At 41.2% G+C, this 25,705-nt stretch overlaps 1 protein-coding gene across 1 annotated transcript in view; it reads right to left on the bottom strand.

The window, feature by feature from the left end:
- Positions 1-15,886, bottom strand: part of LOC118377209 (carbohydrate sulfotransferase 8-like) — a 242,885-nt gene extending 226,999 nt beyond the window's left edge. Inside the window, exon 1 of the mRNA XM_052484389.1 lies at positions 15,136-15,886. The gene's annotated coding sequence lies outside the window, so the exon portion shown is untranslated. The remainder of the gene's footprint in view (positions 1-15,135) is intronic.
- Between the last annotated feature and the right edge of the window lie 9,819 nt (positions 15,887-25,705).

Here is a 25,705-nt window from a genome sequence, read left to right as displayed (position 1 = left end):
AACCTAACACAGCAGAGACTTTCTGTATTACAAGTTAACTTTCATAGACAAGAGTCCATTTGAACGAAATGAATGAAAATGTACGGGGGAGCATTTTTCAGAAAGCAATTTCCTCTTGGTTGTTTGTAGAGAGTTTCTGTGGGACATTTTCAACACAATATTGTCTGATAAAACATCTATTTAAAAATAACCTACTTCCTTCCTATCCCCAGTTCTGGAGAACAAAGGCAGCAACAGGTGACAATCAGTGGAACTGGTATCAATACCAGCAGCACAACGAATAACGATACTGCACCATATTTATGTTAAGTAGCACATTGTAGAACACTGTGGGACATACTATAAGAGAGTGCATCCAGCTTGGTTACAAAACATGTTTGACTGCTCCTCATTCATTTGTCAGTGTTATGGACTGTACTGTAATGTACTGTACTGTTATGGACTGTAATGTACTGTACTGTACTGTACTGTACAGTTATGGACTGTACTGTAATGTACTGTATTTTTATGGACTGTACTGTAATGTACTGTACTGTACTGTTATGGACTGTACTGTAATGTAATGTACTGTTATGGACTGTACTGTAATGTACTGTAATGTACTGTACTGTACTGTTATGGACTGTACTGTAATGTACTGTACTGTTATGGACTGTACTGTAATGTACTGTACTGTTGTGGACTGTACTGTAATGTACTGTACTGTCATGGACTGCACTTTAATGTACTGTACTGTTATGGACTGTACTGTTATGGACTGTACTGTACAGTTATGGACTGCACTGTAATGTACTGTACTGTTATGGACTGTACTGTAATGTACTGTACTGTAAATTGGCCCTTGGATCATCACATTGTCGTCAGTCACTAATGTAAAGTAGACATTGTATAATCTGTGTTAATACTGAAGATGAAGATTTACTACATAGTAATAGGCAATCTGCTCTCCTGGAAGCCTGATCCTAACTGCAGATGTCAAGTCTTTGTATCTTTACCTGTTGTGGTCGCTCTTTGTCTCCAGAAACACTTCTACTAATAAAGCCCCCGTTATTCTATCCATCGCTCATGCTTTCCAGGCCTGCCACTAATGGTGACTACTCACTCTGAACAAAACAGGCTCCATTTGAAAGCTGTCCTTTAGTATACGAAATTGACCGGCTGTAGTTAGCTGAGAGCAAGTAACCTCGTAGAGCAGCGGAACCGAGTGCAGACTACCAATTTTTTCATTTACCAGCATTGTAGAAAAGAAAGGGGCTGACTAGGAGTCACTATTAAATATCTATATTCCCTGATACAAGTGAAGCTCCCAGATCTCACTCGATGTTGCGATGAATTATTTGTTGCAACATCGAGGTGTGTTCCTGCATGTTTTACAGATCGCACCAGCAACAACAACTATAGCTACATCCTTTGAATGCTGTATCTACCCAGTGTATATGACCATGTATGGTAATGCTGGATGTGCTACTGTGTGATGGGGAGGTCAATGCTTCATTAACAAATGATGAGCTAAGCAGTGACTCAGAGTTGAGTATAGTGGACGATACATTAATAACAACAGGTCCATCAATAAACATACCCGTACAAGGGAACAAGGAAAATAAAGATAGATTTAGCATCTTAACTGAATATATTGATTTACAGCCTTAACATAGTCATTCATAGTCTTCCCTTGGTCATGAGCTTTACTGTATGTACTCAACGGTCCTGTTATCATTGATTTAGAAAACCTAAAGATTTCTGAATTTACACATTGTCAGTGAGACACTGTGCTACCTTTGAAATAGTTTCAAATATGTATACACAGGTAAAACTACATGTGTAATTCTGAGTAAATGTTGAATGGCATTGAGTTAAATTGTCAGAGGCAGCTGTATTTAAAGTTGTTTGACATTAGGCCTCTAACTCACAATAAAGTGTCAGTGGGCCAGATAGACAGACCATGACACGAGATAGTACACGTCCCATGTCCACTTCAGTAGATGCAGTATTTAAGCCAATGGTTAAATGAATCCTTGACTGGGATAAAATGTTGTAGCTCAAATAGACATCATAGCATCGGGTGTTACATATTCTGTCACCTGCAGTCAACCCCTGCTGTTGGTATGAGAGGCAGATCTGTAAGGGGACAGTGAAGAGGAACTGTTCTAGCATAGCTACTGTTTGAGTTGTTCAGGTCACCCAACAATCCCTACACATACAGTCACAACTGCTTAAGTATAGTACGTGGTGGCCATTTTCAAGCACTAGGCTAACCCATGTTAGTCAAATCAGATTAGCAACTGTTTTGTACTGATTACACAATAATGTAATGAATGTTTAATAATGGCTCAAAAAAGGGATCATGGTGCAATTGGGATTGTGTGGGCTTTTTCAGACTGCAGCAACTCTGAAAGGCATCAACCTAAAGCTTGCTGTTCAACACTAATGCTTAATCTTAATGACAAGCCTTCATTAAATATGAATACAAGGCACCTATGCTTTGGGAATAATAGGTCCTGAGCATAATTAGTTTAACTGTGGTAGGGCCCTATCATAACCAGACACTCAGAGACAAGCTTTAACGGCTACTGTAAAGCAGTGGTTCTCAACTGGTTTTGCCTCGGGAATCAAATTGAACCAGGTGTTTGTCTCAGAGTCGCGACTCAATATAAGCACTGCGAAAAATAATCGCCAAAATACAATCTGGAAAACAATGCTATATTGATAGTAAATGTAGTAATTATAGGACAAGGGCACAACATTCCCACCACTTTCATTGTCAATAATATAATTTTGCCCACATTTTGCCCATACATTTTGCCCATACTTTGTAAGTTCATTAGAATTTTAACAAATGTTCTACCTGGTTTAATATGTTCAAGTTCTGACTGGATAATTTTTCCATTGTGTTTTTATTTATTTAAAAAAATATTACTCAGACACCCACACTGGTAGGAAATGAACAATGTAAGGTCATTTTCTTCTTTGCTTCTTGGAAATGTTTTTCCCATTCCCAGTGTGTGGGAGAGGGCAGGGGAAAGCGCACTCATCAGTCATATCAGACCTCCTGCAGGGCCAAAGAGGGCAGTGATTGGTTGGTAATTAAACTATCTGGTAAATGAAACACTGATTGAATTAGCAGAGTGATCCCTTCACTGCCTCAAGTTCTTGTTTATTAATTTAATAGTGCAGAAACGCTGGAGAATTTTGTAGAATTAATTCACTAGGTGTGTTTTTCTCATTCAGGCGTGCAGTAAATATTGATAATTGAATATATCTGTCCCATGTATTTGGGTCTTTCCCAAGGCTTGGAATTAATGAATTTATGGGAAAACTGCCCTCATAACCTCATAAAAATGTACCATAGCCTTTTATTACTTGTTATTGGTTAATGCACAGTATTATACAGAGCCATGATCGCATTGAACTCCCAACCAATTACTCAAGCAAACAGCAAAATTACCTTTAAAAAACGTATTAAACAACATCTCCTTGGAACAGCGAGGACTGTGAGGGGACACACACACAAACACAAGCACACACAGACACACTTTAACACACACATTTTGTAGTTGTATTATTTGTATATCATTGTATTTAAAATGTGTGTGACTGTCCTTGTCTATCAGTTTATCAGTGTTTTTGTCACGCCCTGATCTGTTTCACCTGTCTTTGTGATTGTCTCCACCCCCCTCCAGGTGTCACCCATCTTTACCCATTATCCCCTGTGTATTTATACTGGTGTTCTCTGTTTGTCTGTTGCCAGTTCGTCTTGTTTGTTCAAGTCAACCAGAGGTTTGTGTCTCAGCTCCTGCTTTTTCCAGTCTCTCTTTTCTCGCCTTCCTGGTTTTGACCCCGCCTGCCTGACCACTCTGCCTGCCAGACCCTGAGCCTGCCTGTCCGACCCTGAGCCTGCTTGCCGCCCGGTACCTTTGCCGCTACTCTGGATTATCGACCCCTGCCTACCTTGACCTGTTGTTGCAATAAACATTGTTACTTCAACACAGTCTGCACTTGGGTCTTACCTGAAACCTGATAGTTTTATTACTTTGTGTTTTTTGTGGACCCCAGAAAGAGTAGCTGATGCTTCTGCAAAAGCTAATGGGGATCCAAATAAATAAAGAAAACAAATAAATATTAAGTGTGGTCAGAATATATACTACACATTGAACACTAGATAATGTGCTATATACAGTATCTAGAGAGAGAGGGTAACAGTTCAGTCAAGCTATAGCAGTTATCTACGTCTGTCATACAAATAGCCCTACGACAATCACAAGCTTAATTATGACTACAAAAATTCATGTCACATTACACACACCTAACATTAGTAACTTGTGAGAGGGTGAGTGAATGAAAATAATAATAATTAGAGAGAGGGCTTCCTACTGGGCACAGATAATTCAACATATATTCCACATGGTTCAACGTAATTTCATTGAAATGACGTGGAAACAACGTTGATTCAACCAGTGTGTGCCCAGTGGGTTGCTATCTCTATCTACAAAAGCTGTGGTTGAGTCATTTTTCTGGCTTCTAAGGAGCGATACTGAATCATATTTGGACGATGTCGTCTCCAGTGAACCTTCCACCATCTGTAGTAAGATGTTCTGTTAATCTAGCTTTCAGAGACCGACACGTTGACAATACAATATGTCAAATGTAGTTTTCAAATGGAAGGCAAATCTATGCAGCAGCATTGTTAATGCATTTCAATAAAACCACAATTGCTAACCACCATCCACACCTACACTTCTGCATGAACCTGGTCTTTTGTGTCACAATTCAACTGAATAACATGTGACTACATTTTAATGTTTGCTGTTAAAGTAACATTTACTCTATTTTCACTTATAACACAGCTGATAGCTCTCTCAGAGAAAAGTTCACTCACTGAGGCTGTCCCGGCTACAGTGTACCGGTGACTGTGCCTGTATCACAGAATGGCTGAAATGGCTTGAATACCGCTACACTGCCAGCTAATAACTTGACAAGCTTTAGTGCAGAATACATTTGTGTAATTAACTTGTGCTGAAACACAGTTGCCTAATTGATCAACACCCTGATACCTGGACGTTTGGTTTCACAGGAGTTAAGCAATGCTTTCAGAGCCCCACAGAGGAGGAGTGGAGGGAGAGTCCTGAGCGGAGGGCAGGCTGGGCTCTGGCTCCCTGGCTCTGTTTTCTAGGCACAGTGCCATCCATCCACAAACTAACTCACAGAGCACCTGGCCCCTGCCTGCTGCCTTTATCCTCCCTCGGCCTTCAGCCTCCGAACGGTGACCTTGTCTGCCTGGAGGAAGATGTTCATCCCCCTGAGCAGCAATATAGCAATACACATCCCTGGCTCCCTAGCTATACAGAGACACGCAGATCAAATCCGCTCCCCAGTTCATCCTCACCTTTATTTCAAGGCCAAGACAAACGAGCGTTGTCACTAGGTACCGTACAGCAACGTCAAACTCTGGGAATAAGGACATTATCTTCCTGAGAAATACTGACTGGCACAAAATCCACAATGATCTCTCAGAGCATCCCCAGCAGTGAACCAAAATAATGTTTTCATTTCTCAATTGATCAGTTGCATAACTAATACCTTACCTGGTAGCTAAAACCACAGACAAATGAAACCTGTACAGGTACACTACACTCTTAGAAAAAAGGGTTCCAAAAGTGTTCTTCAGCTGTCCCCATAGGATAACCCTTTTTGGTTGCAGGTAGAACCCTTTGGGGTTCCATGTAGAACCCTCTGTGGAAAGCGTTCTACATGGAACCCAAAATGGTTATACTTGGAACTAAAATGGTTCTACCTGGAACCAAACAGGGTTCTTCAAAGGGTTATCCTATGAGGAAAGCCAAACAACGCTTTTCGGTTCAAGATAGCATATTTCTTTCTACAAGTTTAGGTACTGTTCTTACGAAAGGTTCTTTAGATAAAGCCTAATGCAAAGGCAAGAAAACAATTACCAGTACTTGAAAAAGTATTGTTTTAATTGCCTGCATTACTCTGCAGGCAAGCACAAACAATCCACAGTTTGTGTCGGGTTGGTTTTCAATCTTACCTCAGTTCTAGCCAGTCCTTGACTTGGGCAGGGGCTCACATCAAATGTTCTACTGCTTGAGCTCCTGTTCCTATTATAGAATATTAGCTCAAAAGTATTGTGGAGCTCCTGCGCATAAATATAAACATTACCGGCACCCAAAATGAGTACCGGCACCTATTTCATTCCAAGTCAAGTACTGGTTCTAGCAGGAAATACATTAATAAGATGTGTTCTCTTGGTTGACAGACTGAGCTGAAGTATCCAGTAATGTAGCCATAAAAACTGAAGTACATTATTAATTATAGAGATGTATTGATCATTTGATGTTCAATTAGGGCAACAGGGAGTAAAGAGATTTCCTGTGTCCCGGAAACTCACTGCTAAGAACATTTTATTATTCCAATTACTAGATTGCCTTTCTATTGAATTTGATCTTACAAATTCACTGAGTATACCAAACATTAGGAACACCTTCCTAATATTGAGTTGCATCCACCTTTTTGCCTTCAGAACAGACACAATTTGTCGGGGCATGGACTGTACAAGGTGTCGAAAGCGTTCCACAGGGATAATGACCCAAATTGACTCCAATGCTTCCCACAGTTGTGTCAAGTTAGCTGGATGTCCTTTGGGTGGTGGACCATTCTTGATACACACACGAAACTGTTGAGTGAAAAACTCAGCAGCATTGCAGTTTCTTGACACAAACCGGCACAAAACTACCATACCCCATTCAAAGGCATTTAAATGTTTTGTCTTGCCCATTCACCCTCTGAATGGCACACATACACAATTGTCTCAAGGCTTAAAAAATCCTTCTTTAACCTGTCCCCTCCCCTTTCTCTACACTGATTGAAGTGGATTTAACAAGTGACATCAATAAGTGATCATAGCTTTCACCTGGATTCAACTGGTCAGTCTATGTCATGGAAAGTGCAGCTGTTCTTAATGTTTTGTATACTCAGTGTAGGTATGTTTGATTTCCCAAATCAATGTGATTCCACTGCCTCCTTCATTCTGCAGCCTGAGAGTCTGTTACGCTGGTATAAAGGATTTGAAGACAGGCGCAGGAATACTTCCTCTGGGTTTTTAATACACCCAAAACAAGCATGTATACAAAACACAGGGATGTACGCAAACAAAAGAGCGAGGGTAAACCTCGTAGAACGACACGGGACGGGACCCGTAATACTATCAAGGCACAAGGCGAGACCCAGATGCAGACACAGGAGGCAGATGGTTAGAGTCTTACAATGTTTATTAAGAAGAGAATGGTCGTGGACAGGAAAGAAGGTCAAAACCTGATCAGAGTCCAGGCAGACAGGCTCGTGGTCAAGGCAGGCAGAATGGTCAGGCAGGCGGGTACAGAGTCCAGAAACAGGCGAGGGTCGAAACCGGGAGGACTAGAAAAAGGAGAATAGCGAAAGGCGTACGTGAAAAACACGCTTGTTGACTTGACTAAACATTCAAGACGAACTGGCACAGAGAGACAGGAAACACAAATAAGCGACACCTGGAGAGGGTGGAGACAATCACAGGAACAGGTGAAACAGATCGGGGCGTGACAAATACACAATGCCAAAACATGCATAGGTACTCGCAAGACCAACGGACATGGGAACAATAATCGACAGCCCAATGGGGAAACAAAGGGCACATTTATACAAACACAATCAGTGAGGAATTGGAACCAGGTGTGCGTAATGACACAGTTCAGTACAGCCTAGAAGGCCGGTGACGTCGACCTCCAGAGCTGGTGAACAGAATGAGCAGCAGTACCGGGGGGATCCGTGACAGAGTCACGTATCTCTCCATGTGCATCTCTGCATGTTCAGAGAACGGTCTGGAGGTGGTCTCTCTCTCCATCTCCCTCTGTCTTTCTCTCTTTCTTTCTTTCTCTCTCTCTCTCCTCTGCCTCTCTCTTTTGCTCTCTTTCTCATTTCTCTGTGCCTCTCTTTTCCGCTCTCTATCTGCCTCTCTCTCCACCACCACCCCCCTCTCTCCCTGTTCCTCTCTCTCTGCTTCTCTTCTCTCTCTATCTCTCTCATGCCCAACAAAGAGCACATTTGCAGACTCTCCCCCACACTCGTCTGAATCCTCTCTGCTTCCTCCCAGCTATTCTTCCCACGGTAGCGACTCACATTACACCATTCTTCACTTTAATGCACTTTAATAGCATTAATATCTCCTTTTGCTCCTTGAGCTGCAATAAACACCCCTTACATCTTAAGAAAGCTGCTTAAAAGCAATTGACAAGGGTAGTCTACCACAACAGATAGGGGGAGTGGGAAGACAACCATAATGATTCAGCTGTTTTAATGCATTATCGTTCTCTCCCTGCATGGAGCACTCTGTAAACAGGCACTAGAATATGTAGAAAAACAACACGAGTCACATGTCACCTTCTATGCCATCCCAAGTTTCACCAGAAGTGACAGTGAAGGTCGGGTCGGTCTAAAATGACAGGGGGCTCTAGCATAAAGATAAGGCTCTACTATAAAACATCCAAACCAACGAGTGTGGGTGCCTCTGGTTTTGGAGGAGGAAAGAGAATCCTCTCTCTGCATTATTCAATGGATCTCCTCCTCTAAATAACAGCGGCTGAGGATTGTTTGACATCCCAAATGAATAATTAAGGGATGACCTTTTGTTCCCATTAGAGGTGATGGACCAATATCACATTCATCCACTTCCTGTTTGAGGCTCAGGCTGCCATCAAATAGCACTCTATTCCCTTTATAGTGCACTTCTTTTGACAAGGGCTTTGCTTCCCAATATTACACTTTATATACATCACAGAAGACTGAAATATAACAAAACATTTGACATGGAAACACCAGATTTATGGCGTAAAAATCATAATAATGTTTATTAATTATAAAAAATATGAATAACATTCCACCCATGAGGCCACTAGAGTGTGCTTTGGTAATTCAACTGCAAGAACTACCCAGTAAACTCAACTGGTGTCTGATTCTCCAGCTCCAAACCAGTCGACAAGGCCATGGGTGTTGCCAGGTGATGGTGCGCTGTATGGAGTGCGAAGATTCTTGGCATTGAAAGAGGCTCAGTGTTCAAGGGAGCACATATTTACAACCGGGTGAGGAATAATTCATTGTAATCAGAGTGCAGATCATGCTCTTATTCCTTCACAGAACAGATAAAGAGCAGGCTTCTTTTCTCTCTCTCTCCCACCCTGCTCTCTAGCGGCCTGCCAACTGGAAACGGTGAAGGAAGGTTAGCTCTTTGAAGCGACTGTGTGTGTTTGTAGTCATGCGCTCCTGCTCCACATTGGGATGTTCTTCTTTAAAAAGAGAGAGATCTTGTAATGTCGCACAAGCCCCTGCCTACACACCGAATCACTGTCCAAGAGTGATCCAAACCCCCATCCCCCAGTCCAGGGTCACCAAGCTACACAGTACCATGGGTTCAATACATCCCCATGGTAGTAACTGATAGGATCTACTGTATATTATTCTAAATCCTATAGTAACAAAAACTGCAGATTCCGCTTGGAAAGCAAAAGGTAAAGTAAGTGAATTACAGAAAAATGTTATGATTTCACATACATTTTTTATGTGAAATCATGTGAAAACCTATGGTTTTGGAAAACCTCACATGTGATCACATGGTAACACGTGTAGTTTCATGTTATCACGTTGCTTTACATGATATCACGTTATCACATTAACTTCACATAAGATCACATGGGAAAAAAGTGGAACACTTCACTGGTTCACAAGTATATATTTTTTCCGTAAGGGACTAACAGGTGTGAGGAGTAATTGCTCTGACAAACACACACACATGCCCACACATGCACACACTCTCTCTTTCTATAACACACAAACAGGGTGGCTGGGCCTTGGATATCCATAGATCAGCACGTTTTTTAAGACAACCTCCACTAGGCAGGGGAGCCTAGTGGTTAGAGTGTTGGACTAGTAACTGGAAGGTTGCAAGTTCAAACCCCCAAGCTGCCAAGATACAAATCTGTCATTCTTCCCCTGAACAAGCAGTTAACCCACTGTTCCTAGGTCTTTGAAAATAAGAATTTGTTCTTAACTGACTTGCCTTGTTAAATAAAGGTAAAATAAATTATGTGTGCTTGTGCGTTCACCATTTTTTTATGGGTGTTATAGTAAAGCCCATAGGCAGCTCCTGAGTTTCAAGTTTGGGGATGCTTGCAATTTATCCTACAATTTCTATCCATCTTCGTGACAGTTATGATCCTTTTTATATGCTCATTTTCAAGGAACAGTTTCACTTCAATAATAACGTTCCAGTTTTTCAAAATCATTTTCACTCGGTTAATCATAAAGATCTGAAGTAAGATTCTAAAATTCTAAGAGTAATAATGTAACTAAGGCGAGAGCATTAGCCTCTGCAATATGACACATTGATAGGCTGTGGCCCATTGGCGGCTAGAGAAATGAGTGAATAGAACTCAGAGATAGCCCATGGGCCAATGCAGCAGTAGGCCTATAACTTCCATCATCAACTAAGTAAAATACATAAACCTAAAGCCGACAAATAAAAACAGTAGAAAATCTCCTGATGAAAATTCTGGTTCTTTCAATCACATTAATCTCTCTACTCCGCCTGTCTGCCTCCTTTTCTATCTGTCTTGACTTGAGCTATCGCTAGTGAAGTACAACATTGTATCAAATCATCAACTGGGTCCGGCCAGAAGCTGTTGCTAGCTAACTTGCAACATTGTGTCAACTAGCCTATTCCGGACCCTCATAGTTTCCCCGCACCAGTGAGCTGGAGACAAACAGCTGTTTTTAAAAATTACATTTCCACTGGATATATGGGATCATCAGATCATGATATTTTGCTCTTTCACTCTGAGGCTTGGTGATTATCGAGGCCGGGAGTGTTGGAAAGATTTTTAAAATACTGAGGAACTATCATTCGCAATGGATGTTAATAAAAAACAGACTTCGTTGACAATGTGTGAGGTGAAAACAATCACTGAGAAGCTAAGCTTATTACTGGTGGATGTGGTGAGTTAAGACAATCAGACATTGCCTAATGGGCACTTTCTTATATTTACACGCAGCAGATTAGGTAGGCCTATTTCTATCCGTGCTCAGGCACTCCTGAGAAACCAGACTCATGCTCAAGCACTTCAAACAAAAGACAATGAAAAGATTGACAACACTTGTAATGGTTATGAAATAAACCAAAACGTGTTTATCACAAGTGTAACAGGTTGTGAACTCCGCAAACAACGTTTCCATTCCGAGAATGAGCATGGTAAATGACTGTAATTAATACATGCATTAACAGAAATGAATGTAACCAAATTAACGGTACATTTACTAGGACTACTGGTGACAGATGTAATGCGGAATTTATTTATTTTTTAAAGCAATTAAAGGGCAAACAATTTGCAGAATGAAACAGTGAATGCACAAGAATTGATGGGAGACAGCTGAGTGCATTCTGGAGAGCTGAGTGTGTGCATTCTGAAGATAGACACAACATATCTTCGCTGCACACCCCTCCCCTTCTTCTTCTTGCAACATATTAAATTATACTCAAGACACATTATCTTCACGCATATTTTAGATATTTTTCACTGGCAGCCGCAACTCAATCAGGTAGACATTATTGCAACATGCGCTGCCCAAATTGTGGCCTTCCCAAATAGGCATAGGCCTACACAGCTATGTTTTTAAAGAAGCTAATGATCCTCTGTGGCTAAATCATACTATCTGATGAAGTATTTTAAATGTTTTTATTTAGACAGGAGTAATTATAGAATTATGGCAAAACATCAATGTACTTTAAGGGAAGCCAGTATCCTAACAGTGCACTGTGGACCCGCCAACTTGCCTTTCCAATTTACATGAGGCTGAAACCAGAGACCTGTATATAATGACGAGATGCTCATCTCTCTGCCCTAACAACGGGAGTCGTTGTCCCAAAGGCGGGAAGGCAGGCGACAAGCTTAGGTCTGCATATTATGCCCATAGAAATGCATTAAGCCTATTCTGGACTGATTTCGGAGATTGTTAGCACTCTCGCTTCGCCTCTGCTGAAACTCTCTGACCGACGAAAGCATCTGAGTGAGCAAAACAGCGCCCCTCTGTATTACTATATTTAGCCCATATATCTGATGCTGTCTGGACAGAAATGGTATGACATTCCATACTCTTTTGGTCCAGACAGGATCAGATACTGTACATGGTCTACACATATTGAGACAGGGGGGCTCTGTTTCACTCACATATGCTTTATCTGAGATTGATGCATCTTTTTGACAGCGCATCTCAGTCAAATAAATCAATATTTAAATATTTTATTTGGATGAGCAAGGAGATATGGTAGGGGGCCCGCCCATAACGCTGGCCATGCACACAAGTACACTCACTCACACCCTCAGTAAGGCATCCCTAGCTTCCAGCTGGGCTTGGATTGCACTCTTCCCTCCGTTCCGAGGAGCCGTTGGTCACAGCAGAGCCATCTGTGCTATGTCCCAGCTTCACTGGGCCTCTGCCAGCCTCAGTATGAGCACAGCATCTTCAAGCACATTTTGTACATGTCAAAGCTCTGCTGTGTCCAATGACCCTGGCCGCTGACAGAAGCCATTGCATTCAGTCACATGGACACCACCTCAAAAGGGGCCTTATTCTCTAGTTGGACAGCACCTGCATTCTCTGGCACCAAGTGAAAAGGGGTTGGGGGGGCATTTTAACATGATTGACATACTAATTTCCTGTTACAACAAAAAACAAATGACACAATACTGCACAAATATACCACATAATGTTTCTATAATCAGCAAATGTACAGAGTGGCTTCACAGAGGCCTAAATCTTGATGCCCAATAGGACCCCAATGACGGCAGAAAGCTGAGGTCCTCAAAAAGCCATTGAATACGCTGCATCTATTAGGGATCAGTAAGAGCTGGAGTAGCCTAATAGATCATTATAATAATTTAAAATTACATCTTCCACAATGTGTCATACCCCTGCTTATTGACTAGGTCACTTTTTCAGAGCTAGTAAACACAGCAATCGTGTGTGTTCTTTTCCCCAATATGTTTCTGTTGTGTTCAGCAGAGCACCTAGCAGTAAAGTCATAGATTTGTAGGAGAAAAACATGAACCTGGCAAAGAACGGATCACTGACCTTCGTCATCAATTACCAAGAGCTTCTTTTTTTGGCACAAAACATAACATGTTTTTGGAAGCAAGGAGGGGAGAACAAATGGAACCCAGTATGCTGAACTCACTCACTCTTTGTCATAAAGTATAAAGTGATGTAGGCCTATTTAAGGGTTTGCAGTTTGCACTGCAGTTAATACTGACACCTGATCCTTGCGACCATCACCTTTATAATCCGACACCTCCTCTGGGTCAGCTCCATAGGGCATCTCTGAGCCACATATACTGTAGGTCAGATACAAACTGCAATAGTAAATGAAGCCTACACAAAACTTTCTATACGCCATCCACGTCTGTTATCCCCACAGGCACTTGAACCTACGCAAATCCACAATATAAAGCTGATCCTCTCAAATCTATTGTCCCTTGGATCCAGCAACGCAGGCCCATAACCACACCTTGCTGTCACATTCTTGTCTTTACCCTGCATGCAGCAGGTGCTGTTGGAGACTGGCTTATGTTTGTTTTTAATGGCAATTTTTAGTTATTTTGCATTCTTACGTTTAAAATGGTGGGGAGTGTATTTATTCTCAGATTTCTGTCTGCCTGAGTGCATCTGGGAATAATGAGAAATTGAACAGAATCGCGGTTAATTTGAAAGTGGAGTTAAACACAGACATCAATGTGCCATTTCCCATCTCACAAAACAAGGTGAAAATAATATTCCAAACCAAATAAGAATGCTCTGTCATTTATCACAGAAAATATTTACAGTCAGTCTACCTAGCCCGCTCTAACCTGAGACTTGAAAAATGACAGAGCATTCTTGAATCGCAGGATGAATAATGGGATACTTTCCCCATGTACTCAGTGTATAATTAGGATGAACACAATTTGAGTTCATTCACTGACCACTTAAATTGAATAATGCATGCTTGATATGGCAGTCTGCAAGGAGCAACTAGGCATGACTCTAAATGAGGGAAAGACAGTGGCAGCATTCATTATGTTCAAACTTTGGGAGAGGAGAACCAGGGCAAAGAGGAGCAGAAGAATAATATCTGCTTGACTAATGACAATAATGGCAAGGTACAATATCAATATATGGTGCTGTATGATGGATACCAGAGGAGAGAGCATGATCATTTATTCAACAAACACATCTATCCACTGTAACTAGGCTATTGGTATTATGTCACCTCTAAAATGCGCTGATGAAAACTATAGGTCATTGCAATCCACAGTTTGATTCCTATGAGCAAAGGCAAGACCACAGAAATGTGTAGGAAAACGTTTCTCGCACAAAAGTAGGCTAAGAGATAGGTCTACTGTAGCGGCACAAAAACGATTGTATTAACAATATATATATATATATATATCAACTAGTGATGACCGTCTCTACAGGTGACAATTGGGCAACTGTATATATATGTATGTATATACAGTTGCCCAATTGTCACCTGTAGTTAAACACAGCCACAAGTCATCACTAGTTAACACAGCCACAAGTCCTAACCCCCCTTATTTCTACACTGTATCTTCTAAAAATCTGATTTTAAACCTAACCCCAACCTTCACCACACTGATAACCTTATGCCTAACCATAACCTTAAATTAATAGCAGAAAACACATTTTGGTTTTCATACATTTTTACGATATTGGCAATTTGGACTTTGTGGCTGTGGTATCTAGTGAAAAAGGTATGAGACAGTGAGACAATAAACAAATCAAGCAAATATGTGCTAATGAAGTTGTTATATTTCAATAATAACTAAATACGCTACGTGTATCAATGTAGCCTATCAATATGATGTGTAACGAAGTTCTGTAACATTTTCAACATGAACAAGAACACAAAAACTTGACTGACTGAATACAGGTGAGATGTCAACCCAGACTACTATAGGATTGAAGACAGTTGGCCTAGTTATGTTTTATGACGTAACTGACATGACAAAAATATTATCTGGAAACGTATGGGAATAAACTTACCTTAGCGAAAGCACCTGATATCATAAAGCTGACAAGACCGGGCAGATAAGTGTGGGTTCGTGTACTGATTCTCCTCACTCGTAGATCAGCCAAGTCCTATCTTCAGCACCACCGAAAGGGCGTCCGCCTATTTCTTAAATAATAGGCTTTTCCGACTAAACAAACCCGAGACAAATATTAGCCTATTGTCTCTACAAGTTAGATGTCTCGTGGTCAAGTCCTGGTTGCAATAGACCTGGTTAGAGCTTCGTGGGGTAGAACTAATGTGAAAAGATGAAGCGATGGACGGTTCGCCAATCAGACAGCAGCAGTATTGCACTCCACTCTTGTGTCTTGCGCTTGAGTTTTGCATCCCGGGAAGTCTCCAAGGAGAGGTACCTCTTCTTTCCTCCAGGCAACCGCTACAATAACAGTAATGTCTGGTGATACGTTGAAAAACTGATGAATAAACTACATTTCATCTTTTGGATTTGAAGTGAGACAAAATATGAACATGACGACAGTAGCGTAGTCACCGAACCAGTGCGCGCCCTTAGTATAGTATTAGCTCAGTAACTGGGAGCGGTTGTTTCCTGCTTACCTGAACAAGAGTCGATGCCGCAAATGCCAGAGATTCACCGTATAGAATCCATTTTTATCTGTCTAGCCTAGCGCGAAGCGGCTATACTGTAACTGTCTGAGATCAAGGTGTCCGCCCGTGCTGTGAAATAAGTGAAATAAAGCCGGCTACCACGCGACAGAGACAGGTGCGTCTGCTTGTCGTGCAATAAAGAGAATAGTTAGAAGGGGGAAAAAAGCTGATATGGTGTTTGCACTATATGTTTACGACCACGCACTGTGATAGTTTTTAAAATAACAACATATATTTAATTAGAGTAAAAACCCCAAGTGACATATTTTCATTCCCAAGATAAGTTGACAATCTACATAATTGTAGAAGGGAAATCAGTCTGGAATGGATAGAGACATGCCTCACTCTACTGTAGCCTAACTCACATATAGTCCAATAGAGCAAGTGGTAAGAAGGGAAGTTGTATGGTTCTGAATGGAGACATTGGTCCCACACCAAAAAGTGTATCAGCCCAGCCAGCTTTGCTGAAAATGTGATTATGTTGTCTCTAGGTGTCCATCATAGACCTCATCCCAGACAGGCACAAGACAGATGGTTTCAGCTATCAGGGGGACAGATGAGCTGACGTTTATTGATACATTGCCCTCCATGAATGATGTGATGTGAGAAGGGCACACTTTATTCAATAATGGCCTCAGGACAATAACATTTTATCTTATAATGTCCTATGCATCAATGGCTGGCTTCTAGCCTGCTATGCTCAGAGAAAAAGGATACTTTTTTAAAGAAATATTACAAATGCTGTATGACACTGAATGCATATACTGTATATACTGTACAGTAACCTTGCTGACCTTAACTCATGCATATACACAAACTTACTCTGTATTCAGCTACATGCCTGGGATGGATTCAAGACTCAAGAGCCCCCATGTATGGTCCTGTCAGTGGGGTGAGATCAAAGTGGAGGCCTTCATCTGTAACCCCCGCCATGGAGCCCATGTAGGACAACTGAGTACCCACATCCATACCCACATATGCTTTCAGAGCCGGCACTAGCCCTTTGGGGGCCCTGAGCTATATTTTGTTGCATGGCCCATGAGCTAGAAGAGCTAGTAAAACAGTACTGTATGCAGAGCATGCTCTCCATTCTCAAACCAAAGGAATTTTACATTCTTTCTCTCAAAGGGACACACTGACAGAGAAAAAAAAGGTTTAATCAGAAAATGGAAAGGAAAGCCTTGCAGGGTGAAAATCAAAAGCCACTGGATCTACATAATTCATTTCCAGGCTACTTCATGAAGCTCGGCTGGCAGAAGGGGGTTTTCTACCTGTTTTTAGTGCAGCTTCCAGAATGTAAACAATCCTGATAGTGTGGGCACTAGCTAAAGGGGGAAACCATCCTTATTAATAGGACCTTCACAGGCAGTATGGTTTGCAGTGTTGCCTGCCAAAAGAAACAGGCACCTGATTAAACATTCATCCGCACACTAGAGAAAAATTGAAATTTTCGGTGTTTTGCTGTCATCGAGGAGAAACAGTATGTTGTGAATTTACAGCAAAGTATCACAATATCTGTCATCTAGTATAGCTAAATACATCTAGTATGACTATTGTGTGTCAATGAATCAGATGAAATCCAATCAAAACGATTTTCCTTGAATGAGCCAGGAAGTGAGAATGAGATAATAAACAACACTTTATAATTTCATTGTTCATGTATCCAGTACGTTGTCTAAAGGAAAACTATATCAGGATGTGGTAGAAACCATAGATTGTCAATAGAGCCGAGATCTTCATCCTTACAAGAGCAGCACACCCCCCTCTGCTGGTTCAAGTCAGCATGCAGACTCACACAGCTTTGTTGGCTGATTCCACAGTTTATTATGCCTAAGAAATGTGATCAAAGCCATCATTTTGGCCAAACTAACAGTCTACTCTAAACCATGCCATCTAGTCCACTGTACCACAAGCACATTTCAGTGGGAGTGTGCGTGTGCGGATGTGTGTGTGTGTGTGTGTGTGTGTGTGTGTGTGTGTGTGTGTGTGTGTGTGTGTGTGTGTGTGTGTGTGTGTGTGTGTGTGTGTGTGTGTGTGTGTGCGTGGAGACTACAGATCGAGACTACGGATCGCTTACTGGGGATATCAGCAGCACATCCGCACACTAATGATAATACCAATAATGCCCCTTTTTCACAATCAATGAGTCAGATTAGAGAAATATATTGATGAGGAGATCTGATCTGTGCTCTACATTTTTATGGCTAGGTATTTTGAAAAGATGAATGACATTCAAATGATACTATAGCCTAGCATGTTTCGACGTATTTTCACTAGAAAATGACACTAACGAGTCCCATGTAAATTTAGCCTGCACTTAGTAATTTGCTGAAGTTAATGCACAGATTCACAGAAATTTTACAGAAAGCCTAGTTGTTGAACAAAATAGATAATTTGTACCACATAGACTAATTTCAATATTTGCAGCTGAGTTGTAATTAGTAGTGAAGCTTACAAGAAGCTTCTCTCAATATCTGGTCTCAAAGTCCATAGGATCATTGCACAGCACCTCAGTGGAGAGTCCTTGTCTGCTTTAGCGCGTGTTAATGAACATGTAGTCTGCTGGTCAACTTGATTCTGATGGATGCTGGCATTTACTGTAGGAGCCTTGACACAATCCCCTGACCAAGAGACAGATAAGACCTTTATGGTGCGTTTATCAATACGCTCCTCTCTGCTCATCACTCCTCCTACTGAGGCGTCTGGTATCAGTCAAAATCAATACTGTTAGGTCTGGGAGGGGGTGGGGAGGAGGTGGGGGGAGGGGGGGGGGGTTAAATGATGACTGCCACTGCCAATACAATACAGTTACAATAACATAGCTGCAAATATTATACATTTTCCTAACCGTGAACATTTAAGATAAGTGTTCAAGTAGTTGTTGTAATTTGAGGAGAGATACTTTACATAAGTGACATGACTATAGCAGGTCAGGGGTTGTGGGTTGGTCATAGTGTACTCTACTATACTCTACTGTATACTGTACTGTACTCTACTGGACTACTGTATACTGTACTGTACTCTATGTCTATGCGGTAACACAAATGTGACATTGTAGTGAAGACAAAAACAAGCATCCCTCAGAGATTGTCCACATGAAACTACTGTATATAAAAACGTATTCACTTATGAAACTTATTTTTAAATGATGACTGCCATTATACTGTACTGTACTGTACTGTACTTATACTGTACTCTACTGCACTGTATTGTACTGTACTATACTCTACACTACTATACTCTACTGTACCCTTACTATATACTGTACTATACCCTACTGTACTCTACTCCACTTTACTCTACTGGAATTTACTCTACTGTACACTACTGTACTGTATTGTACTGTACTATACTGTACTTTACTCTACTGTACACTACTGTACTGTACTATACTGTAGCTTATACTGTACTGTACTGTATTGTACTGTACTATACTGTACTTTACTCTACTGTACACTACTCTACTCTACTGTACTGCACTGTACTGTACTCTAATGTACTATACTCTACTGTACTCTACTCTACTTTCCTCTACTGTACTCTACTCTACTGTACTCTACTCCACTTTACTCTACTGTACTCTACTTTACTCTAATGTGCTGTACTCTACTTTACTCTACTGTACTCTACTTTACCCTACTGTACTCTACTGTATTGTATTCTACTCTACTGTACTGTACTCTACTGTACTTTACTCTACTCTACTATACTCGACTTGACTCTACTCTACTGTACTCTACACTACTTTACTCTACTGTACTCTACTGTACTGTACTTTACTCTACTTTACTCTACCGTACTGTACTGTAGTCTACTTTACTCTACTCTACTGTACTGTACTCTACTCTATGTCTACGCGGTGACACAAAAGTGACATTGTAGTGAAGACATAACCTCTGACAAAAACAAGTATCCCTCAGAGATTGTCCACATGAAACTACTTTACATAAAAACGTATTTTCAGGATTCAAGCTGTGGTTTCACTTATCAAGCCAGAGTTAACCTGTTGACCAATAATTGTACAAGTCCAGTATGGATCTATTCTAATGAATGATTAATTAAACTGTGACATAACCTCTGGCCCTGGCTCAGGATCTAATATCACCTTACATACTCCTGCTCTAACTTATTACTGACTCAGCTACGGCATAACTCTTAGCTGTAAATGACCTCCGCTGGCCCAGCCGTCCTCCAATTGATTATGATAAATTGGGATGAGCAACAGTTTAATGAACAACACTGGCAAGAGTAAATCCAACATTTTCTTTCTGAGCGTTATGACACTATATAATTCTGGGCTATTGACATCTACGCCAGGCACATTAGAAATAGGGGTGCTTGCATCTTCAATGTCACCTGGGGTCACAGCCCTCAGCTTGCTGCCCTGAGTAACAACGTCACAGCTCAGGGCAGTAGAATTAGAATTATGGGTAAGTGTATCCTGTGGAGCTGAAGCACCCTGGAAATAGGCCTACAGCAGAGATGACGCAAACCTAAATATGTAGCTAGCTACAGTATAGTGCTTCAAGGCCTTGTTTTTCATACAGGATATTTAGAATAATTTAGTTAATTATCAAAACTGTTTTATCTGCTCAGTTCTTTAATGATATACAGGGATTCTGAATCATGTTGCTACAAATTCTAATGGCCTAACCTTACGCCAAATCCTGACTCTGCCATCAGCATGACGCTAAAGGGACTGGGATTCCACTCTTCAATTGTCCAGTGTTTGTGATCGCGTGCCCACTGAAACCACTTCTTCTTGTTTTTAGCTGATAAGAGTGGAACCCGGTGTGGTCGTCTGCTGTAATAGCCCATCTGTGACAAGGACTGACGAGTTGTGCTTTCCGAGATGCCGTTCTGCACACCACTGTTGCACTGCGCTGTTATTTGTCTCTTTGTGGCCCGCCTGTTAGCTTTCACGATTCTTGCCATTGTCCTTCAACCTCTCTCATCAACTTAATTTTTGTTTGCTCACAGGACTACCACTGACTGGATGTTTTTTGTTTGTTGCACCATTCTCAGTGAACCGGCGGTTTCTGAGGTACTGGAGCCACACTCAGGTCACTCGTTTTGCCCCTTCTAACGTTCAATCGAGCAGTAACTGAATGCCTTGATGCCTGTCTGCCTGCTTTATGCCTGTCTGCCTGCTTTATATACCAAGCCACGGCCACTGCTGACTTGCCACTGAGTGTATATTTAAGCAATAAGGCACAAGGGGGTGTGGTATATGGCCAATTTTCCATGGCTAAGGGCTGTATCCAGGCACCCTGCTTGATTTTGCCACACTCAGGTCACTCGTTTTGCCCCTTCTAACGTTCAATCGAGCAGTAACTGAATGCCTTGATGCCTGTCTGCCTGCTTTATGCCTGTCTGCCTGCTTTATATACCAAGCCACGGCCACTGCTGACTTGCCACTGAGTGTATATTTAAGCAATAAGGCACAAGGGGGTGTGGTATATGGCCAATTTTCCATGGCTAAGGGCTGTATCCAGGCACCCTGCTTGATTTGTGCCTAAGAACAGCCCTTAGCTGTGGTATATTGGCCAAATACTACAAATCCCTAAGGTGCCTTATTGCTATTATAAACTGGTTATCAACATAATTAGAGCAGTAAAAAAAATGCTTTGTCATACCCGTGGTATACGGTCTGATGTACCACGGCTGTCAGCCAAGCAGCACTCAGGGCTCAAACCACCCAGTTTATAATAATGCAATTTGTGTGATATTGCTCCAGTCTGTTAAGTACTGTACATAGGGCCAACCACAACAACTGAATCTACTGCTTTCTCTGTATTACAAGGCTTCTCCTGAACCATCCAAATATGCTGCACTCTTATGAAGATGAATGTATCTGTGTAGCGGCTCATTTGAGATTTCCAGTGAGGGCACACCACACAGTGCTACTAGCGGTGCAGGAGTCAGGTCCTGATCAATAGATGTGGGGGCAGACATGGCAGAGCCGAGCAGAGTGTGGGCTAACCAATCCCCTGGCTGAGTGCTCCAGTGCTCTGCAGTCTGGAGAAGAGAGCATTAAGGCGATAGTGAGGGCTGAGGGCATGTGGAGGCTGGTGAAGAATTAGATACACCTGACTGACTCACAATATTGGGTGGACAACCTCTAGCTAGGGTATCATCACTTGCAGCTATGCCAGGGGAATAGAAGGACACATTCAATTACATTTAATTAACTGAACTTCACGTTAGAGTGAAAATGTATATTTCCTGTGTCAACTGTACTATACTGTAATTGTTTTTGTTAGTCTTCTTGGGCTGGTTTCCCAGACCCAGAGTACATGTAGTCCAGGACTAAGATGTATTTTCAATGTAAAGTCTCCATTGAGAATGAATGTTAGTCCTGGACGAGTCTTATTCTTGGGAAGTCTGAGAAATCAAAATGTATTTATTGTTTTGGAGTGGCCTCTAAAAGAATGAAAAGTAGCAACAGTTGATGTGGCGATTGGTACCTGGTTCAGATAGTGCACCTTGCTTAGGAGTAGGCAGTCTGGTCTGCTTTAGATGGCTTCATTTGGCTCAGAAGGATTCATGTTTGTGTCAGGGCCATAGGATGATCTGTCTCTCTGGCTGAGAGGGAGAAGCATAAAGTGATGAGTTGTGACTTCACTTGTCCTCCAGCCATATATTTAGCTCCAATATCTGGCTGGGTCGGCGAGGCAACCAATCTTCTATAGTTCCGGATCAGGACACACAGTGAAAATGAACATTAAATATTGATTTCAGGTTACATCACTTGCTGAAATACCCTTCCAGTTATGTACTGTATCTTTGGTCACTTCTACTTTAGTTGACTTCAGATACAAGTCAGAGTTGTTAAAAGTTAAGACACTACTTCTTAAGACTACTGTCATAGTATTGTGTTTTTTGAATACAATGAGGGTCTGGTTGTACCATAACATTGGCCAATGATAGAAGTTAGGTCTATGCAGTCAGAAATGAACAGGGTGTTCGTTATTGCCGTTTCCTACAAAGTCTGGTGTTTGAAGTCAGGAAAGATAGTTTGATGAGAGATTCTTCCATTGAAGAGGTGGAATGGTGCAGTTCACTGCCTTCATCAGACCTAATGATGATGACTGTTAATACTAATGTACAATTTCCACTGAGGGTGGACTGAAATTAGTGGATTAAATCTTCAGGTTTTCAATCTATTTCCCATCTTATTTCATACACTGATGCACATCGTTATAATGTAACATTGTATAATTGCCTAAAATGAACCGTGGAGATTATGATTCAAATCCTCCCAACAGAACATCAAACATCAAATTGTGAAGCACACAGCAGTGTTTCCAATGATGTTAAAAATCCCTCAAGAACCATAATTCATTATCTATGGCTGAAATAACTGCAAAAGTTAAGTAGGCATGTGTAGCAAATAGTTAATAACAGACTTCATACCACAAAACAACAACACACAATAGGCTATCATCAAATGATGTGGAAATACCACAGTGAGTGAGAAACAGCTGAAAGACTCTGGGTTGAGTGGAATTTTAAAATCCCAGTGTAGTTTAGGATTTTTAGAAGGATAGAGAATTATTTTTATTTTTTTTAACCAAAGACAAGGACTGTATTCTATTCAAACATGATGGGGTGTACAGCCTACAAACGTAACTCAGCCTTGATTTGAAATACATTATCAACACTTCAGAAATAACAAAATTCCAACTGAAATTTAATGTTTGAACGTCAGTATCAAAGGAGTCCTGGAGACATTTCAAAGCCAAGGCAGCAGAGATCCCCCCTCCCACTCTCTATCTGTAACTACTAATGGACTACTGGGCTAGGCCCATCTCTGGTGGGTGTGTATCTGTGTGGAGGTGGCTGGTGGTTCAACACGTGTTTGGTGCCAAAGGGAAGACTTTCATACCGCACTGCAGCAGCCGCCGCCAGTGCTGCTTCTCCCTGCCTGCCTGCCTGCCTGCCTGCCTGCCTGCCTGCCTGCCTGCCTGCCTGCCTGCTACAGATCTGGGCATCTGCATAATATCACCTTATATCACATTCCCTCTGATCAGGGGAAACTAACCCCCTGGGGAGGAATGGCATGGGATTTAAAGGGGTGCACAGAGTTTAAATAACAGAGCTTTGAGAGTTTAGAAAGTGTTAATCAGTTTAACTGTGTTTGATTTGTTTTTGAAAACCTAATATGTGGCATATAAATGCAGTAGGGAAGAGCCATTTTTACATTCAGCATCCCTCCGTAATGGGAAATATAGTATTCTTTCAACAAAGATGTCTACATATATTTCAGGATGTTGTGTATCCCTGGAAATAATCAGAATGAATGTAAACATTACAGTTTTGAAAACATAGCTTGTCTAAAAAAAGTGGACAGAGTAAGCTAAGCCTCCTATATATTTCTGTACTGAATTAAATATTACCACTACCTTTTTAAAACCATATTTCCCCAACACAATTCCAACACAATCACAATTTTTTGTTGCAGTCTTTTGATAATTTTAAGCATATTTTAACCAGGCCCCAGTGTTCGGTCTGGAGTGTGAAATGATTAGCTCTGCTGGCAGCTCCTGCATAGCAACCTAGCGGTGCCAAAGCCCTTGCCTGCTCTAGAAAGCCTATGTAAATGACGATCTCCAGAACAGCAAAACAAAACATTTTAGACAGATTATTTGGGCTCTAAAATTAGTTTATTATGATCAAGTTCGATTGAGTCATTTTAATGTTCGTTACAAATTGAGATATTTAATTAAACAGTGATCCATTCTGACTACTACATTTGTCATCAAATAGGACCACGTGCTGACACAGACCAATCACTGGCTGACAGGCTAAGAGGAGGCTCCGTTTGACTCTCTCAGGCAGGACAAAAATGACTACATCGACCATGATCCTTTGCTAGTTGCATCCACTTTCACCATGATCTTTAGTGATTTTTTTGGTGCCATTCAGCCCCATTCAGCAATATGGCAAACTTAAAATAAAAAAAGATCTGGCTTCATGCGCTGTCTGCAGTTTTTAATAGGAATAGGTGGATGACGTAAGCGCTATCACTATCTACTGGTTTTAATGTCTATGATTTTAAAACAGGCTTAACACCTCACAAACACTTTGTACTGTTTTAAACATTTTTAACATAGGTCAGTCCCTGTTGTTACCTCATATCCCAGCAATACTGCCTTGGATTACGCCTGGGAAGAAAACACTTAAATTAGCTTAACTTGCCATTGGCTCAACCATTGGCTCAACTTACCCCATGGCCATTGGCTCAACTTACCCCATGGCCATTGGCTCAACTTACCCCATGGCCATTGGCTCAACTTACCCCATGGCCTTTGGCTCAACTTACCCCAAGGCAAACATTTTGACTATATTAGCCAAGACAGCTACAAGGATGCACTTTCATGATAGATTCAGGACCTCATATTTGAGTTTATAGAGACCCAGCTAACGTATAGAACAATCTTAAAAGTATCTACTTTGGTTTGGATACACAAATCCTCTAACATAATAAATTAATTTGACTTGGTGGAAATCTGTTTTTTGGACCTAACTTACTTACCACCTTTCCACTTTTTCCATATGGTTTATTTCTTCACAGACTCCATGAAAGACTAGACTCCTCTTCCTAAATATTTGGTCAAATGATGTAGGGTTTCCTAGAAACAAGGATGGCTCAACTTACCCCTTTGGCTCAATTTCCTCCACTGACTCTTAGTCCATGTGAATGTAACAGATGTTAAAGTACTTTGTGAATTTCACCAAGTTCATATATTAATATTGCATATGGCTTTGTTATTATGCATGCCTGCATCCTGGGAGTAGGGGAGTGTGTACTTACGTTTTGCCCTGCGTGCTCGTGCTCAAATAATTTTGATGCACTATGAGAGGTAGGCACGCTTTTTCTGTCGTTTTCAGAAAAGTTTGATTATTTTAAGCATAAATTCATACACACAGTGTTTT

Source organism: Oncorhynchus keta, chromosome 2 (assembly GCF_023373465.1).
Source record: "Oncorhynchus keta strain PuntledgeMale-10-30-2019 chromosome 2, Oket_V2, whole genome shotgun sequence".
In the NCBI taxonomy this organism is placed as follows: Eukaryota; Metazoa; Chordata; class Actinopteri; order Salmoniformes; family Salmonidae; genus Oncorhynchus; species Oncorhynchus keta.
Note: the sequence above shows the minus strand (reverse complement) of the source record. Positions and strands in the feature narration are given on the sequence as shown.